Source organism: Protopterus annectens, chromosome 2.part0, assembly GCF_019279795.1.
Source record: "Protopterus annectens isolate FY-2018-M chromosome 2.part0, PAN1.0, whole genome shotgun sequence".
Classification (NCBI taxonomy): Eukaryota; Metazoa; Chordata; order Ceratodontiformes; family Protopteridae; genus Protopterus; species Protopterus annectens.
Window position 1 is genome coordinate 808,907,319 of NC_056728.1, and position 21,809 is coordinate 808,929,127.

Below are 21,809 nucleotides of genomic sequence, written 5' to 3' on the forward strand. Positions count from 1 at the left end.
GATTTTCAAACTTTATATAGGTTAGAAAATGCATTATCATAGCAAATGTGTAGGTTAGTAAGGGAAGTCTTTAAAAATTGTCCCTAAGTTTTGACTTGACAGAGCCTGGCAGGATAATCGTGATGATAACCCTAAGAGTAACACATCACAAGAATGTGCAGATATGTCCCATAAACAAATCTGGTAGTTAGACTCTATTCCTGTTTCCAAATCTGTCCTCCTTCCCACCCCTTCACTCTCAGTCTTTCTCCTTAGTATTTATGTGATGCTGGGCACAGAAAAGCCTCTGTAACTTATGGGAAATGGCAATATTCAACTCATGGCAAATGTTTGTGAGTTTTTGACTTCAGCCACATTAGTGTGCTGCTCCTTGTGCTACTGTGCTTAGTCTGTGGTACATACAGACAGGAGTTTGATGCTAAGAGGAGACAGTTACTATCATACATTGAACAGGATGCAGAACTGAATGTATACCATACAGGATGCTGTAATTGTAAGTAGTGTTATGCAGCATGCTGCACACAAACTTCTTTGCTTCATAGAGTCCAGGTTTCCACCAGCATCAACATTTTTCATAATCATTCACAGAATGCTCACATTGTCCCAAAAATTACTGCAGGACATTGGGTAAAATCCAGCCTTTATGTGTTAACAAGCACAGTACAATAAGCATATGTGGACAATTTTGTTGTTATGCACACAAAAGATGATAGGATCACGATTGTTTCATTTCTATCCCTGTTATGTAATATGTTAATTATGATGCATACATGTCTGATATACATGTATTGCCTTTATTATTGAATCAAATCATGCTATTACATAACAACAATTGCAACATGCCTCAAATACTTGGACAGTCAGCAGATATGAGGGCTGTAACTATACACCTGTATCATCCATATAATGAGTAATGTCCTGAAGTATCATGACAAATGTGTAAATTATAACACGTAAAACAATAATCCAGAACATATATCTTGTGGATTTCATCAGAATTAGACAGGTCTATATTACATAGTCAATGTATGACAACTTTGAATGTGATATGGTCGAAACCATAAGTTTGAAGTTGTCATACTTTGATTGGAAAAAAAAAAAGAAAAAGAACATACCTGAGGGTTGTAAGTTACAGAACTTTGACTATGTAATATAGACCTGAATTAGACCTGTTTGTATGTCTATGTTCCTCATTTGTGTGAAGGTTGGTATGGAGCCCCACAGACTACTGATAATTTCTTTTCTAAGCTCAGAATTTACAAATGCAATTAAACATGCACTAATACTTTGTCATCAATCATGCAAATTAGCTTGTCACCAGTTTGTTTCAAGGAAAGATTTAGGGGAAAAAAAGTATTGTTTGTGGGTTGTGTCACTGCTGTATGTGGAAATGGACTGCTGTACTCAAGATATGTGGATTTAACTATGATGCTGACTGAACACTTCATTCTGTAAAGTTATGGCTGCACTCCAGCACTTATATTGGGAAATGATATACAATGGTTTGTAACCTTTTCACACATACTTCTGTGGTATTGAACAGTGCAGGGTCATATTTTTGACCTGCCTGTTTGTATTTGCTCTACACATTGTCCACGTATGAGCAAATATAGTTAAACATGACACAACAAATGACCAATGCTTGCATACAATCATCCCAAGTTGAACACTCATGAATGCTTGGTTGGCGATCTTCTGTTTCCATCAAAAATATCTTGTGAAACAGATACATCACTCAGACAACCACAATTTATATGAATGAGAGGACAGATACATTATCTGAGCATTATGTAATTACTTGTGATCAGCATATTGCTGTTACTTCTGCCTGTCAAGACACAGGACTTTAAAATCAAACCTGTGATGCACACTTGCTTCTCTGCAACACACTGATATGGTAATCCTTATAAATGTCCATTTTCATATATTTAAAGTCAGACTTATCCTGTGGCACTTGTGGTTAATACTATGTTCTCTAGACTGTGTCACTAGATAGGTGCTCAAATACAGCACTGACTGAGTTTTATGAGTGTGCATGTGTGTGTGTGTGTGTGTGTGTGTGTGTGTGTGTGTGTGTGTGTGTGTGTGTGTGTGTGTGTGTGTGTGTGTGTTTGTGTGAAAGTGTGAGTCTGTGCTGCTGGGTAGGACTGCATTGACCTATGCACCTGATATATACATTTCCACTCAGGAGGAGCATTTAACCAGAGAGAGTGTTACCAATCAAATTCTTCAACTTTTAAAGCCAACATCTTCTCAGCAATACACTGACAAGGTCATCCTTTCAAAAGTGCACTGTCTCACTGCAGAAGTCAAACTTCTCCTGTGATATATGTGTTTGATATTGTGTTCTTTAGATTGTGCAACTAAATCAGTAGGTGGCTCAAATCCAGCATTGTATAAATACAGTGGATCTGTTTATGTGTCTACAGTGTGAGGTTGAACTGGCTGCATTAGAATAGCTATTGTGTAGGCCACCGTTTACAAGACATGCTTATACCAGACTACCGTCCCTCTAATCTGTTGCATCTTTAGCCAAAAATCGTGCTGTGTAACACAATGATACTGTCCTTTCAAATGTGCACTTTTTTACTATTGTAATCCAACTTCTTTTGTGGCTCTTCCTGTTAATGTTGTGCTCTCTAGACTGTGTAACTAAATAGATAGTTGGTTTGAATCACACATTGCTTAAATAGTATGACTGTGTAAATGTCTGCAATGTCATGTAGAACTGTCCATATTTGATTTGTTGTATACATTTCCACTTATGAGACATACTTACAGTTTGAGAGGGCTCCTCCATCAACTTATTGCATCCCTAGGCAAAACACATTTTTACCAGCACAGTGATAAGATAATCCTTTCAAAAAGTGCCCTATGCCATAATTGTCATCAGACTTCTCCTATAGTACTGGTTGATGCTATGGTGTTATCTAGATTATGTAATTAGACAGGAAGGTGCTTTTAATCCTGAAGTGGGTGAGTACTATCAGTGCATGTTTCTCGCTCATGATGGCTTCAACTACATATATGATGTACAGGTGTGCAGTGTTAGTGAGCTATCCCACCACTTTCATTCCCTTTTTGCAGACACATCCCCCTTTTAAAACAATGGTGATTACATCCATTTAAATCTGAACTATCACAGTTGTAAACCAATGTCTCATGTGGCGTTTTCAATTCATATATTTCCTACTTTGTTAGCTTAGTTAGGAAGTTGGTTCAAATCCAGGCAATACTCCTTAGACTCAGTTGTGTCAGTATAAGTGTGAAATAACATTGTTGTCACCTACATATCTGATGTGTGCATGTATAGCTGGAGATTTCTCTTTTGATACTTTCTGTCTATTTTATCAAAGACAGCTCCTTTGCTGAACACTGATGATGCAATTTGTTGAAATGTGCCTTTTCTAAAGCTAGGAGTACGCCTCCTCCTGTGTCATGAGGAAACACAATGTTCTGTAGCTTGTTGCCTTAGTAAGTCATGCATGTGAATCCATGATTATATACCCATTGTGTCAGATTATTATTCTACCATCACAGAAATTACTGCATTATGCATCATGTATGTTTGTGTATACCTAGCATCATGCAATATTTTGTGACAAAGGGACAGATCGTACCACTCTTTTAACCAAATTACAGGCACACATGCCTTGCAGAAATAAGATGATGTAATATCCTTAAATATACACTATCTCTCAATTGCAGTATGACGTCTCATGTAGCATGTTTGGTCTCCACAGTATCATGTAGCTTATGTGGTTACACAGTCAGGTGTTTGAAGCCCACAGTGACTGAATAGTATCAGTGAGTGTCAATGTCCTGCTATGGATGAAGGACACCCCCCACATGTAATTTGTACAATTACAGTGAGAAAGGTGTACCCCATCACTTATACCCAAAACAACTATTTTGCAACACAGTGATAAGATGTCACAACTTCACACTGCTTATGTATCACGACTGGGATAAATTTTGCCCATGGTGCATGTGATTAAGACGTGTTAGCTTGTGGACTTACATAAGTGTCTGTTCAATTCCACCAAAAGACAACATTTTGTGAATGTACTGATGTGATGCATACACCATTGCATCTAGTTGTTTCTATCCATTTTATGTTGGGCAAACAACTTTTACCACATTGGGGATTCCATGGCAGTCAATTAGGTGTTCTGTGACTCTTATGTTAAGAGTGATCCTGTGGCACATGCTGTTAATACTGACTTGTATAGTATATCTACTCAGACTGTGGTTTGAATCTAGGGCTGTATGTGTAGATAACAATGTGGACAGAAATGAGTGGCTTGGCCACCCATCAGTGATATTGTACGATTCACAGTTGTGTGAACAGTAACATTGCTACCTTCTTTTCATCACTCAGACACATTGTAATTGTAATTGCCTCAAGCTCAATGCCAAAAAGTGCATTGTCATCCCTTTTGGTAAAAACTTTGTATCCATGAACTACCGCATAGGCGGTAGTCTACTTAACACCAAAAGTGTGATAAGAGACCTTGGGACACAGGTGGACAATGGTCTCTCCTTTGATAATCACATTGCCACAGTAGTCAGGAAATCCTTCTACCTGGCACACCTCATCACAAAAGGCTTCTCATCCAGGAAAAAAAGGTCATTGTTCCCCTCTACTCATCACTCATTAGACCCATTATAGAGTACAATGCCCCTTTTGGTATGTACCTCACAAGACATCTACAATAACTAGAAAGGCTGCAGAAATACCTCACAAAGAGGATTACCAGACTCGAACAGATGTCCAGCGTAGGCCATCAAAAAAACTCCAGCTTTACTCCATTGAATATAGTCTAATCAGAGGCGATCTCTGCCTAACATACAAAGCTTTGCCAACACCAGAGCTGTTGGACATGCTCCATGTAAAGAAATCCCAATCCCTCTGAGCTACATGCTCAAAGGACCTAAACCTTGTCACCACAATAAACAAAACATGCTGGAGGGATAGATTCCTGTCCCAGAGACTTCCCATACTCTGGAACAAACTACCTATCTATATCAAACAAAGCTCCTCATTAGTACTCTTTAAGAAAAATTTTGATGATTGGATGGGAGATAGGAAATTCACCCTGGGGATCAGTTCTGTGGTTCTGCTCAACAGGGGCACAGGAAAATACTTTTCTTGGGTGGCGAAAGCCAGGGTACCTTTTTGGCTAGGCTTATATAGGCCCTAGGGGCAATAGCCTAGTACCTACCTATGAACCTATTAAAATCGATTTATTACTTCACACCTTGATGCGTATTAATTGGGACAAACTTCTGTTACAATCGTCTGGAGCAGACACAGTTAACAGACAGATCTATAGACTGTATAGTGATAGAGGTTTTACATACCTCTCAACTGTCCAGATTTTCACAGAATGTCCAGATTTCTGCCTCTTATTTTGGGTCTGTTCCTCATAAAATATGTTGTTTTCTGACAAATTGTTGAGAATTTAAGTCACTAAATAATATTAAATAACAACAGACATTTAAATTTTAGACTTAGTATTCTTCAGAAAATATATAATAGTGCAAAATATGTCATTCTAGCAACTTTCTAAGTTTATAGGCGTAATATTTAACATCTGTTCCTATTTTGGGCCTTTGTTCCCCCATTTATTCTGGCCTTGTCCAGATTTCTTGTGCCACGAGGTTGCGAGGTATGATCGGGTAATGTGTATGTTGGCCAGTTCTGACAGAGAGGATTGGCTTAGGCAAAGAATCCAGATATGGTGCAGTAAGACGGCTACATTTTTTAGGTCTCACACTCATTGTTAGTGGATCAATACCCGTTACAATAGGATAGTTATATAATTCATTCAAGTGTGTTTTTCATGAAACATCAGATATTCTTTTTTTCTGTTGCATGAATGGCTGAAACACATCTCTCTGAGATCTACCCTTGGCATATGTTTGAATCTGGCAAAATGCAAATGCTGAGTATGTCAGTAAATGCTGACAGCTATTATTTATTTGCCCAATAATAATGATCTGCATTACACAACATCATACCCACGTTTACATATTAATGTCATTCTTTTGCTCACACTGTAGGGATTTATAGGAGATGGGGAGTTATATAACATTTCTTAATGTGTGATATGCTGCAAAACCATCACAAACCATGAGTGTTACAATACTTTTTTGTGTATTTGTATTGGGTAGTTTATATTACTGTAGTCTTTGTTGTGATTCCTTGCGAGCAAGCCCAGTATAATGATGATGATGTATTAGATTGGTGCCATTTAGCAAACAGACCTTTAAATTATCAATGTCAGGAGATATTTGTTGCCATTTGGTGTTCTTTGTCAGGACTTAATTGAATTAGCCTCTGGAATGTTGGTTTTGCCAAAGTTTGGGAAATGCAGTTAGTGACCTATGGGCATAGAATAAAAATATCTGTCAACTGGTGTATGTCAATGTAAATCATCAACTGGTTACTTAGTAATACACCTTACTGTTTCACCTGGTTGTGATATACCTCACTGCAGTGTCATATAGTTCTTACTATTTCTTTTTAACAAAGGTGACGTCAGGGCTAAATATCAGTTACAATATACTGCATCCACATTTGTAGTTTAATACACTTATTTATGTCAACATGTATGGTGTGGCACTTTCACCAGGAAGGGCACACTTCATTTCATTGCTCACATTAACATCATAGTCACAATCATCATAGTGCTCAGTGCATCATGGTCACACATACTTGTAGCCTTATATTTGCTATATTTGCCCATTAGCTGATATATTAATGGCATAAATGCTGGCACAGAATTTTATTTTTACCATGATTTGTGTAGGTTACTAATCCATTTCTGATAAACACATAAATGCATACTATGCACATTGATGAAGTCATGACATTCAGAAACAAAACCCATTTGCCAGGGGATTGGCTGTGCTTGGATTTATGTTGATTTATGGGTATGCTCACATATTTCACATGACCACGTCATTTTGCACGTATGAATGTATATATGGATGCATGCCACATCTGCTATAGTTAGACAAATAGTACTATGTATATTAGACCATTATTCTGTAATACCCCGGTCACTAAGACAGATCTGTGCATGTGTCATATCCTTTTGTATTTTGCAACATACACAGCATGCATGAGCAGTCCCAAACTTTGTAATATTCCCAACATACAGATTCCTGACAAAATGTTTTTTTCATCACTTAATATTATTATTATTGTAATGACTGCACGTCTGTGATTCTTCTCAATATTTTCACATTGTTACAGGTGTGTGCACTGCCATTACTACTGCCAGTATTGTTTCCTTTCTACACATATGGCAAAAACAGCCTTAGAATTCTTTAACCTGTATCTATGTTCTATCACCAAGCATATGAATGCAATGTATTACCTTTGATCTCTCTCACAGTAAACATAATGATGGCAGAGTACTTATAGGTTAAAAAGTTCATAAGTATTATTGACAGCACTGGAGTATAAACTGTTCCCCCCATCCAATTATCTAAGGATTTCTTAAACATTTCCAAATTACTACTTAATCAAATATTGATCGGTATACTATTGTAAAACCTTAACATTTCATTAGCAAATGTTTTCTCATTGTTTTACATGATTAGACTTGAAAATTTGCATTACTATGACACATACATTTCTACATTAAACATTGCTTGCAAAAGAGGTTGATGAAACACATTAAAAGCAAGTAATGATTTTTCTCTTTTATTTTATAGCCAATATAATACAGCTTTAGTCTTCTACATATGTCTTCATAACCCATGTTTTGATAGATTATCCATTTTGAAAATTTTATCTGCACATCCTCCAATTGTTTCACTTGGCATTTTGTATATGTGCAAAACACTGTTATACTCTAATACTGGTTTAATAAATGATTTAAATATAATAGTTAAATGCTTTTCATCACACGTTGATAACATTCTTAAAAGATACCCCATCTTCTTCGATGCATGACTAGGATTATTCTACTGTGCTCAATGAAAGATAAGTCTGAAAAATGTATTAATTCCCAAATCTGCACAATGGTATATTTCCTTTAATAGTAATGTTGATAAGCAGATTGGATAATGTATTAATCTAGTAGTAAAATGCATAGTGTTACATTTTTCATTATTAAACCGAAGTCCTAGAGAAACTGACCAATCAATGTATTCATAAAAGAATTTAATGCCAAATAAGATTTATTTCCTTGCACAATAAAGCCAGTTTTACAATTATACACACATTTATATATCTGAAAAGCTGGCTGTATGGAAATGTTGAAAAAAAACATATTAAATAAATTGGTTCTAATATAGAATCCTGAGGTACTCTTGATTTTACAACAATAGGTTTAGATAACACAGACATTTTATCTTTTTGTACCCTATTATAAACCCAATTCATAAACCATTCTTTTATATATTCATAAATGTTTAATGTTTTGAAAGACTTCTTTTATCACATCAAAAGATAACCTATCAAATGCTTTTGAGAGATCTAAAAATATTACCCCTGCAAGAGTCCTAATCCACCACTTCAATAACAGCATCATACAAACTGGTTAAATTAAAGTAGATTGTCAGTTTACATAACCATGTTGTTCCATATCAGTCAAAGAAAGATCTGTTCCTTTAATCTTCAATAAAGCAATTAAACATCTCTTGAAACAATTACAAAGTATAGATGTTAAACTTATAGGTCTTTAATTCTCAATCTGATTTCATATAGGGCTATAATTATCAAGCTGATTTGTTGTTCCTTTTTTGTGAATTGGGGTTATGGCCTTTTTATGATCTCCCATGGACTGCTATTACAGTAGGTTTAAGGTATCACATAGCAAAAATTCTAGCATGGCTTGGTTTTTCTTGCAGTTATTTTATATTTGTCTGTTCGACTTTTTACTTTTTGGTTTAGTTGTTAGTTGGGATATTTTGCAAACACCTTAATGGTTATGGACATCAGCTGAGTTTAAATACCCTGTGTTTCTAGAGTATAGCCAGAAGGTCCACTTATGCTGTGCTGACAAGATCATAAGATGACTAAATTGTGCATATCCACATGTAGTGGCATTTGGCTTTGTTGGCCAGAGTCTGTCCATAAAAACTAAGTCATGGTCAATCAGAAGCCATATATCTAAAACACTTGATGTCCTTAAGGGGTCATGTGCATATATCCATAGACCTCTATTACAGGAGGTTTAAGGTTTCACACAGTAAAAACTGTAGTTTTTTTTTACTAATTGGTTTGCCTGTGTGACTTTTTTTACTTTTTTTTCTATTTTAAATCTTTACATGTTAGATTATAACTTCTCTTATTCATAAAAGATGAATATCTTTTCTAAGTATTAAATTGTCTCTTCTTTTTTCTAAACAACTTATATTAGTCCTTATTCTATGATAAATAAAAAAAATCCTTTGCTATTCTTCATAATGGACATTAGTTTAATACTAGAAAATAAAATGTTCTAGAACTGATAAAGACTGTGTTCCAACATAAAATTCCACACTTTACTATTGATACTACCTATTAAAGCAATTGATAATAATCAATTTGGCTAAAATTATTTTGTTCTCTATGTTTACTAATATTTACTTGTTTACTAATATTAATCTTAAACCTAAGATCATATCTTATAGCTCTGTGATCTGACTGGCCACCAGGTAACATTGTTTTAACATCTTGCAAAGTTTTCTATTACAAGCTGACACATACCTTTTCACAGTATCATCTGCATAAATTCATTTTCAAAATAATTTCTACAAGTTAAATCTGACCAAGAAATACCAGGACAATTAAAATCTCCCAATAATATATTATTATAGTCTAATAATTTATTCAGATTTATTTGATAATCAATAATAAAATAATTTTGTAGAAAAAAGGGAGGCAGAATGGCAATTTTGGTTGGCCTCTTATATTTCTCCAGGCTTAAATGATACTGTCAACATCAAGTGTTTTTTTTTAAAGCTAAGAGACCCACTATTAGGAGGTAAAGTTACTATATATGTAAACAACAATATAACATACTAATATATTTACATTTTAGTTTTATGTAAGCTATTTTTTACATGTTATTAAGATATAATGTTTCTATTATGTGTGTTTTAATTTCTGTTATGTGTGTTTTAATTTACAGTGTTAAATTTGCTATCATTGGAGATGTTTTTTTTAGTCAATTAAGTTATTTCAAGAGTTGATTGGTATATACTTAATTGGATTTGGTATTTAAATGGGTTGTATCATCTTTTAAGCTGTGTTTCTGAGGAAGTCTTTGTGACAAATAGTAACTATTAAAGTTTAATTACACTAAAAACCCATCGTGGACTCTGCCCCTTGCTGTTTTTTGGTGAACCATGTAACGGTTGTGTATGTGTCAGTATGGATCCAACAAGTGAAACTGATGTGTGAGTGTCTGCATGAACACAGCCAAGCTTTGTGCTAGCTGTATGTCTTGGTATATCATACAAGTGTGAGCCATACATAGTAGAAGTGGCAGTTCATAGTTGTTGAACCTCACCACAAGAACTGGCTCTGCCAGCAGTTGCACTGGCATGTCTATGCCCACAGTTAGGTGCAAACCTATTATCCAAAAGTGACTGATGTCTACTGTTTGAGCTCTCCTCATGAGGACTCTCATGACCATGACCCCATGGCTTGCCATGTCTAGGTGTGGAGAACTCAACCACTGACAGAGCAGTGGATGTACTGCCCCTATGGGACCATGATCGGGCACTGCCATGTTTGCTAACAGCAGATGATGTGGCTGACCTACACCCATGAGGATGTTGCCCCCTCCCAGCAGATGTTCCATTACAGATACCACCTGTTCCACCATGCCACTCATCTGATCCATTGAATCAGCTACACAGTGGAGGCAGTCATGCATATCAGCCTATGCCACATATACAACCCTAAGCATTTCTCTGGAGGACATATGTGAATGTGCCTGTGCCTCCATGATGACTCTAAACATGCATCGAGTGGCATGGGAAGACACACCTGGATCAAGTGGAGGATGGACAGAAGGCCTCCTCCTAGCACCCCTAACAACACTCCTGCATGGCACCTCACCCATGCTTTGGCTATGGACAGTGTCAACAGGCACTCAATCCATAGAAACCACATTTCCTGATCGATGACTTTAGTGATCACAAACTAACCTACATTCTAAGACAAAAAAACGCCGCTAACAATACTCCCATCTATAGGACCCTCCACGATCTCAAACGATTCAACCCTATTCAATTTAAAAGTGAACTAAATGCCTGCAACTGGAATCCTCTAAAGACACTTCCTCTTGAAGAAGCTGTCCTTTACTTCAATACCACATTACTAACAATTCTAGATTATCATGCTCCAAAACGCTCCATCCGAATTAAATCTAAACCTGCCCCTTGGCTATCTAAAGATACAAGACAAAAAATGTTACTTAGAAACAAATCCTGGACGAAATGGCGAACTAGCAAATCTCCAATAGACCATCAGACATTTAGGCACCTAAGAAACACTACCAAAAAAGCTATCTTCTCTGATAAAAGGAGTTATTATAGTAATCTCCAGCAAGCAAATCACAATAACCCACAAAAATTCTGGTCAACCCTAAATAAACTTCTTCACCCAGGACAGACTACCACTCCATCCCCTTCCGGTCTGAAAAGTATTCCCTTGATACAGCCAATACCTTCAACTCATTCTTTATTGATACTATTAATTCCTTGGCATCTCATCTCTCTAGTGACAACACTAATATCCCTGACCTTCCATCCCTCAAACTACCAACCTTTAGGCTACAACCCATCCCTACTTCCTTTATTCTGAAATGTATCCACAAACTCAAACCTTGCTCCCCCTCAGCTGACCAACTGCCATCTGAATTCCTTCAAAAAGCAGCCTCTGAATTAGCCTATCCTATATCCATTCTCATTAATTGAACTGTTAATGAAGAAACCATACCTGATATCTGGAAAATCTCTCACATTATACCCTTACATAAAGGAGGGAACTCCTATGACTATTCTAATTATAGACCCATAGCTCTCTTATCCCCACTAGCAAAGATCATGGAAAAATGTGTTCACCATCAGTTAATGAATCACTTAATAAAAAACAACATTCTTACAAACTGTCAACATGGCTTTAGGCCTTTTCATAGCACAACCACCGCTCTCCTCTCCTTCACAGACTTTATTAACAAAAATCGCAATAATAACATCCTTTCTTCAGCTCTCTTTATTGACCTGTCCAAGGCCTTTGACATGGTCAACCACTCTCTCCTCTTAAAATTCTCGAATCTCTTTCCTTAGAACCTAACGCTGTCCACTGGTTTAGTTCCTATCTCACTAACAGGAAACAGGCCGTCCTCTGGAATAAGGAACTCTCATCTCTTCTCCCAATCTCACTGGAGTCCCCAAGGCTCTATCCTTGGACCCCTTCTTTTCTCCCTCTTTATAAATGACCTACAAGTAGCTATTCCCCAGGCTACTTGTATACAATATGCTGATGATTCCACACTAATTTGCTCTGCTAAATCCATTTCTGAACTTCAAACAAATACTCAAACTGTATTTTCAAAAGTTGAAACTTGGTTCTTAAATCGTTGCCTACTCCTAAACGCAAACAAAACCAAACTCTTACTCTTTAAGCCTACTACCAGATCCCCAGCTTTAGATTTCACTATCTTATCTAACAATGGAACCATTATAACACCCGACCCTACTACCAAGCTGTTAGGTGTCACAATTGACAACAATCTTACCTTTGACTGTCATATCAACAACACCATTAAATGTGTAAATAGGAAACTCGGCTCTCTATAGAATTAAGACTTTCTTAACCTCCCCAGCCAAAACTACTCTTGCCCACTCTCATCTCATTTCCACTCTTCTACTTCTCCCATCTATACTAACCTCAAGAAAAACAATCTTTCCAAACTTTCTACTACCTACAATAATATAGCTAGATTTGTTACTGGGAATCCTTTCAGAACTCACCACTGTCTGAATCTGCAGCAACTGAACTGGCTTGAACTGTCAAACATGTTACTTCTTTCCCAACTTACATTTGTCCAAAGAGCTTTCTACCAATCTCTTAACACACCTGTACTTTCTAACCTCTTAACCCCATATGCTAATCTAAACTCACTCCGCTCATCTAGCTAACTGCTAGTTACCCTAACCAAATCTAATAACCTAGCTGGTGACTCCCTCTTCTCAAACTCCATCGGTAAACACTGGAACCAACTTCCTACCGAACTTACTTCCATTCCAACTTCTTTTCTGTTTAAACAAAAGCTCAGAACATACCTCAAAAGCCACTGGATGTGTCCCTGCTCTAATCCTGACTAAATGTTGTTTCCCCCCTTAACCCTCTTTCTCTCCCTTCTGTTGTGCCTCCTCATTTCTCACCTTAGCTTCCCTCCACCCTACATACCTCTCTCATATTTCTCTCCTCCCTATTTGGCTATGACTCTTTTCCTATATACCTGTATCTCTAATCTCTCTATTGTTGTCTCTCTCTCCTCCTTGGTCTTCCACTTTCTTCACCTGCTGTTAAACTTAAGCAAAAATGTTCAATATGATGTTATTTTAGATTATCCAGATAGTTAAACTCCTTTCCTTTTGGTAACATTGTACATTTCTCTGTCCTTGGTCTTTCAATTTTTTGTTTCCTTGTTTTTAAACTATGTAATAATATTCATTATGATTGCATTTAGATTGTCTAGAAATTTTTAACTCCTACTCTTGTTTGGATAACAATATTCCTTGTCTAAGTCCTACCAGTCTGTAATCTGTAATCTCTATATGTGGAGCTTTTCTCCCCGGGCCTCTACTGAAAATGGAAATATATCCAGCTAGACTAGCCCGGTTAACAAATGTAAAATAAAATAAATAAAATAAATAAAATGTCTCACCCTCCACCTGTTCAATATCTAAGAGTTCACTGGAATGGCTTGGTGTAGGCCTACTGGCTGTATCCGATGGCATTGCAGGGGATGACTGAATGTCAACCTTAGTATCAGATTCAACCTCTGCACCCCCTGACTGTGCCTCTGTTTGGCTATCATCATTGTCGGAGTCTGCTGATACTCTGACTTCATGTGTTAAGACTCCTACACTTCTACTGTCAGGATCACCTGTGATAATAAGCAACAAACACAGGAAAAAAAATAGTTACACTACTATAGTCAAATGTATGCTAGCAAAGTAAAAGTAATGCCAGTACTGCACACAGAACAGCAACATGCACAATAGTCCAGACACCCACATCACAGATATGGATAAAAGTTACATATTTCTTTGAACTGCTCATCACCGTTGACAAAGCTAGTTTTCTTTCCATGTGCAGTTGATGATATGCTTCCCATGGATAATGGTCTTGGAAGATGTTAAGCAAAAGTTAAGGACAACATAATTGCAATTAACAGTAAAACAGGGAGTTAAAACATTTAGCCCTTTATATGTCCATTAACTCTACTTTCAACAAGAACTTGGATGAGAAGTCCAACCTAAGTCCATGTGTAATCAATCAGAATGTGTTGTTAACTGTAGCAATCTACAATCACCCCCACAAACCAATTTATTGTTAAACAGAACTAATGTATTGCTGTAAATATTTTTACTATACAACAGTATTTAACAATTGAGATACATAAGCATACTTGGAAACTCCTCCTGGGAAATACTTGCTGTCCTTGAAACAGTAGCGACAATGTCAAGGACATGCTGTTCTGCATATTTTTGTGAGCTGTCTGGATCCCTGACAGTGGACAAGAACTCTTCATTTGCTGTTAGTGGTGGCTCTGTAGCAGGCTCCCCCCAGTACACATCTGATCACAGGCCACTGCAGCTGCTGTCCTCAGTGGTGATGAAATCATGTCAGTGGCCCTATGGAACACCTTATCACATGTCCTGCAGTGGCCACCTACTGCATTCACATCAGCAACTATCTGTTGCCAAATTTGCATTCTGCCTGATATATCTCCATGTCCCCTCCCAAGTAAAAAGGCACCATGTCATTTAAAGGCTTACACAATTACCTGATTCTCAGGGTCACTGAAGGGGAGGGGGTTCAGGGATTGAGACGGCTGGGTGCCATAGTCCTAGGTGACCTAAAACACAACAGAAGGATAATACATATAAGTATCACATAACAAAAGAAATCTGTTTCCAGGTAATTCACTATTACCCACTGGAGGAACATAAAACAGTCAAGATAGTGAAATATGAAAAACAGGAATCGTGTGGTTGCAACATATTGCATTTAGACATAAAGCAAGGCTGGATGCAATACAAGGAAAGTAATAATAGCAGCATATCTTTGTGCCAAAACAAAAATGCAACTTAACCATCAGCGAAATCCTAAAAGTGCTATCAAATGAACTGCCCCTGAAACATGTCTACAGATTTAACACAGAATATTACATTTAAGCTATTGCCAATCATGTATATCTGTGAAATGCCCTGACAAACATTCCCATGCCATTAATATATTTCTAAGTAATGCATACAGATAAAAGTAGCATTTGCTAATATATATATATATATATATATATATATATATATATATATATATATATATATATATATATATCAAAATAAAAATGTTGTTATGCCAACATTTTGAACATGTTAAAGTTGATTTTTGGTATGTGATGTTTTGAAAAAAAAATGACCATTGAACTGCATTTGCCATTTAGATATCGGAATTATGCATTTGCTAATTTTACTTTCAATTTAACAAAAGTTTGAAACCATACATTTGATGTTATGGTACTCGAAGAAGTGCATTTCTGTAGTTTGAGAGCAAACCTAAATATCTATAGTTTTATACATATATATATATATATATATATATATATATATAAAACGGATTTTTCTTAATGACATTTTAGCATATGCAGTATATAGCTGAAAAATGCAAGCATACTTTCTCAAGGTCAGTAGTCTTCTTTAAGATATATCCCAAATCAATAGCCTCTTCTGTATTCTACACATAAACTAGTCTCCTCACCTTCAGGTTCCATAGCTGCAATGTTGCCTTTTTATGGCATAGATTCAGGGCTGTGTGGATGGTGAAGATGCAAATGAAGTATGAATTCTTTAGAATTTCTGAATCCCAAATACTTGGCTCTTTGTATCAGATGTAAACATAGTGCAGGCATTCCCTCAGTGTTTGTTGCTAATGCATTGCAACTGTGAATGGTTACTGGTAGGGAGAAGGAAAACACAACAGTAATGCAGACTGCCTTACCTCTAGTGAGAGCATCAAGTTAGACTTACAAAGTGTAGAATTAATTTTATCAAGTTTGGAAATGTAAGTAAGCAGCACACAATTCACAGGTTTTCTTCATTAACATCCAACCTCCCCTTCATTTATTAACAAATTTATATTATTGCCATTTAATATCCTCAGACATTTTAAGGACAATGATATAGAATGCCTCACAGACTGCAGGTCTCAGATTACAGTTCAGATAGGACAAGAACGAGCAACAAACACAGAGAGATAAGACAGAGATTCATTTTTGGAAGCAATAGTCATAAATGGTTGTGTGATTACTTGGTGCACTACATCCAAAATTAATATATGTAAAAATAGCTGTCATATGGTTTGTTAGTACTGTGAATGATGTTGCAGTTGGCTGTATGCAGAAGGATTTCAGTTCCTTACTGCAAAGCTGTTTGCATGGCAAAGAGGGATAAGGCACACTTAGTGTATGTTGAAGGTTTACTGGAGTGAGAGTTCAAATCTCGACCTATGTAAAAATGTTTCATGTGTAGTAATAAACATTTTTAGTGTTTTATTTCAGAGATTGCTTTTATTCATTTCAACTACTTTTCATTTTATTATTTATTTATTCATTTTTGCCAGAGTTTGCAAAGTGCGTGGCTTAGTGCAAATAAGGGAAATGGAGAAAATGAATGGCAGGTTTGGCTGTGCTTATCTCATTTGCACGACACTTAGCAGTGTAGAAACCTGGACCATGGACCATTCAGGAAGCAGACGGAACTTTTGCAGACAGGGCATCTGGAAAAGTGTAAATATCAAAAATGATATATTGTTGCATATTTTGCTTTCCATCATGCAACACCACTAAGCAAACCTGGGCGGTGGTTATCAAGGTTCCCTACCACCTGCAGCTATCAAATGCCTGCAGTCAGGATACAGACAGTCAGTAAGTGAAAATGAATACATTCAGTTAATTCAGTTGGGCATCATGAAAATACGCTAAGTGGCATTGCGCAGTGGTTAACACAGAGAACTTAAGAATGAGTAGGAAATTATGGAACTGTCATGTGGCAACTCCTGTGGGCAGCAGATGTATGTGTTCTTCTGGAATACAGATGGTCCTGGGTTCTAGTACAGGGTGTGCCACCTATTTTTTTCTGCTGTGACAGTGCAGTTTATAGGAATGAACTGAAAAATATACAAGTGTTATTTCAACATTCTTGCAGCAACAGGTGTAAATGTAGGGCTATTATACACATGGTCCTGGGTTCTAATACAGGACATTCCAGACATTTTTACTGTTGTTCCATTTTTCCCATTATATTCACTCTCACTTATAACATTTTAGATAGTGAAGCTAATATGAATTATATGTACAAGGGATAAAACCGGGAAAAGCCGAAAAGACAAATAACAACATTGTGTTTTCAGATGTATGACTGACGGCATACTGCATACTATATTTCTATATGTATAATTCTGTTATCTGGACTTGCATGGCTTTCACAATTAAACAAGACACATACACAACTGGATCTATATACAAGAACCTTGTCAGGTCACAAACATACATGTGTAAGACCTGAAACTGTCACTTCTATTTATGAATGATCCATGACTATGTGTGAGCAGCACTTCTTCTTTGGCAAAGATGGAAAATCAGTGCTGTGGAAGAAAATGTTTTATCCCTTATGCCTAGGTTTTAATCTCACAGTTTAAAAATTAATTTTACAAGTATATAAAGCCAAAACCAAATGTGTCAGGTCATGACATTCAATCTTCCACTGCATGTTTGCAAACGTAACTCACCTAAAAGTTACTTTTCAATTTTCAATATATATTTCCAAGCTACAACGGCAAACACCCCTCAAACTAAGGTGAAATGTCAGATTAACCTTCCAGTTTAAAATATATATTTCCTCCCTGCTTGGCACTGCTGCTTGCCACTCAATATCATGCAAACAGGGTTGGCATCACTGCTCAGGTTTGTACACTACCAATAAATGCGATAACAGGAACTGCGGGGAATCGTTACTTGCCATTGCTCTAGTTTGGGTGTTATACATGTCTGGAGTTAGAGGTAAAGCCACCCAGTTTAGGCACAGAGGTGGGATGTTCATGATTCCAGGATATTTATTGGACTCCTGGTAAAGCACCACGGCCAAAGGCTTCTGCTGTGGGACTTTTCTGGTTCCCAGTACAAGTCTGAGGCATGGAATAGTTTGGCTCAGGCTGTATCCAGTGTGATTGGCATTCAACTTACTAGAGAACAGTGTAAGCATCATTTTAATGACTTTCAGAGGTGCAAGAGGGGATCTGTTCAACCAGTGATGGACTGAATTTCAAACATCTGTCTAAGTATGATAATAGCATCTGTCTAAGTATGATAAGATGAGAGTATTTGTAATACATCGAAAGCTAAATATAGGCAAGACTGGTGTTTTCTGTTCTTTCCATAGCTAATACCAAAATAGAGTTTAATCAGCAGACTCATGCTGATTGAATGGAGAGACTGAGGGAAGCAAGTCGAATGTATGCAGCGCAAGAGAAGTATTACTGTAGCTTTAAAAATTAAAGATAGATTTTTGAGTTTTTTATATAGTTGTAACAAATTGAGCATGCATATCCTAACTGTAAAAGGAATTATGCAATGCACTGATCTGCAGCACAAAACCAAACACAAGCAGGTTTAAGGAAGTGGTAGAAACAAAATCCAGTAACAGAAGAACAACCAGCAAGTCTGCCAATCACAGGAACTGTAAAAAACACTTTTATTTAATCAAAATAGAAAGTCAAAGTTAAGCACATTTGTCTACTTACAAAAACACCATCAGAACTGTGACTTTCAACTAAAACTCATCCCTTTTGAATTACATGAAATAAGACACACTCCCACAGCACTTAGTCAAAAAGGATGACATCACCACTAGTTTCTTAAAGGGCACATGCAGCATTTAGTTAGAATCATATCCCCAGTAAAAATACTAAGTCCAGGAGACTACTGTCATACCGTACAGGCTCATTTTTTAGTTCACTTGAAATTGAAACATTGTCATTAAGACCAGGTGAATCGATTGCATTAAGTCTGATTTGCCACTACATTTCTCAAATCAAGAGTTTATTTATTTTTTATTTATTTATTTATTTAACATTTGTTGACCGGGAAAGTCCGACTAGGTTCCATAGAGCCTGTTTTCAGAGATGCATGTCTTTGGAATGAACACAGGAGAACATGCAAACTCCACACAGAAGGCACCCAATACCAAAATAGAGTTTGTTTTGTCAGTGCCCCCCCACATGTTTTAACCTGTATTTGTTCCAAAATTAAGAAAACAAACTTGTTAAACTTAGAACATATACTTGAGTAGCTAAAGCACTCTTCATGTCTTGACATTTTATACTGTATAAGTGTCGGTAACTGCACTTATTCAAGGCATTTTTAGTTGCGCAACATAGCCTTTCCATACCACCGTAGACACTTTGTGGTCGAAGTTCAGATTGCTATCTATGTGTGTTACCAGGTGTTGCACCACTGGGTTTCAGCATAGTGGGAATGTTGTCAATGCTGTAATTAGCAGGGAATTCCACTTTGCAGAAGGCCATAATAAAGACACATTGTTTAATATATTTGTAGACCATGAAGCTTTGTCACCAGTCATTTGTCTGTGTTAGCCTCTCCTGTAATATATATCATCATTTGTGGATTCCATGATTGCACCCAATATGCAAGAATGACCAAACACAGTAAGCCAAAGCCCATATACTTTAGCCTGAACTGTCAAGAAATAGATTCCAGACAGTAAACGGCCAAGCAAAGATCCCTGTGGTACACCATTGGTGACAGCTGTACTGGTACAAGTTGATTCAACAACTTTCACAGTATGTGTTCTGTTTGTGAGCCAATTGGATAACTATCTAGTGATGTAATACTTAATCCCCAGCTGGAAGAGTTTCTCAATAATACCTGTGTGGGGGATTGTGTCCAAACCCTAGGCCAGATCAAGATACAGGCCCATTTCAATACTAAACCATGATTATAAAGTGTTTATGTCTATAATGGCTAAAAGAATGGCAAAAGTGATACCAAAATTGATAGATATGGATCGGTGTGGTTTTGTGGAGGGGGGGCAAACATTTGACAATATTAACAGAACATTGATGATCCAGAGGGAAACAGAATGTAAAAAAGTACTACTTTTATTTGTGGGTCCTGATGTAGAGAAAGCATTTGGCAGAGTAGACCGGGGCTTCATGTGCAGGGCAATGGAAGCATTTGTTTTCCCTGACACAGTTATAAGGTTGATTAGAAGAATATATGAATATATGAGGGATTGGAGGTGCAAATTAAAGTGGGTGGGGTCCTCTCCAATAATGAGTAGAGGAACCAGACAGGGTTGTCTGCTTTCACCTTTGTTGTTTGTGTTATATTTAGAAACATTGGCAAAGAAAATAAGGGACTCAGAAATTCAAGGATATAATTGGTATGGTAGTCAGGAAAAGCTGGCTCTATTTGCAGATGATATTATTTTATATATGACAAAACCAGAAAGGGACATTACAGTGTTGTGGAACATTTTAAGACAGTTTTACATCTTCTTGGGGTACAAAAGTAATGAAGCTAAAACAAAGGCAATAGCAGTAAATTATATATTCACAAGCAAACTGGTCCAACAATATCCATATTTATGGGGACATGATAAGATGAAGTATTTAGGAGTATGGATTAGAAATGACTCTGTGATGGCAGCTAAGGATATGTGGGAAGAGACTAAACAGAAGATAATACAAAAATTGAGAAATTGGATGTTTTGTTATATGGATATGGATACTAAGATACAAGCCATTAAAATGGTTTTAGTCCTTTTAGTCTTATACACAGGTCAGGCATACTTTTATCAATCGGAGAAATTGTGGATAGTAATTAAAAAAAGAGTGGAAGGATTTTATCTGGGAAAGGAAGGCAGCAAGGGTCAAGTGGGACAAGCTGATTCTACCAATAGAACAAGGCAGACTAGGATTACCTAATATGAGGGGGTATTTTAGTGCAACACAATTAAGGCTCTTATACATAGCACAAGCAGAAAATTATAATTCAAAGTGGAAATGAATGATGCTGACACAGGGAAGAAACTCAAGAAATAAGGAGAGATTGGGATTTTGGATGTAGACTCTTAATGAGAACAACCCAAATCATACAGAATGTTATATTCATAAAATAGCAGGGTTTATTCTAACAACCAAACCAGCATGAGAATGGAGAAAAGAGATTCTGCCAATAGGGATGACTCTGGTCAGAGATACAGGTAATAGGCAACAGGGAGCTGGAATTTATAAGAGAAAACTGGCAAAGGAACCAAGGTATTGGGGAGCAAATAAATAAAAATGGAAAGGTAATAGAATGGGGAGAGACCAGAAATTTATTTGGACTGCAGGTTAGAGATTGCCTTCCCTAGCAAGGATTGGTATCAGAGTATAGGCAAAGAGAAAGAAATAGGGAGGTCCTAAAGGAAAGACCAGCACTGGTAGAGTTTTTAATAGAATCTAGAACAGAAGCTGGCTTTAAAAAAGGAATAATTAGTAAAGC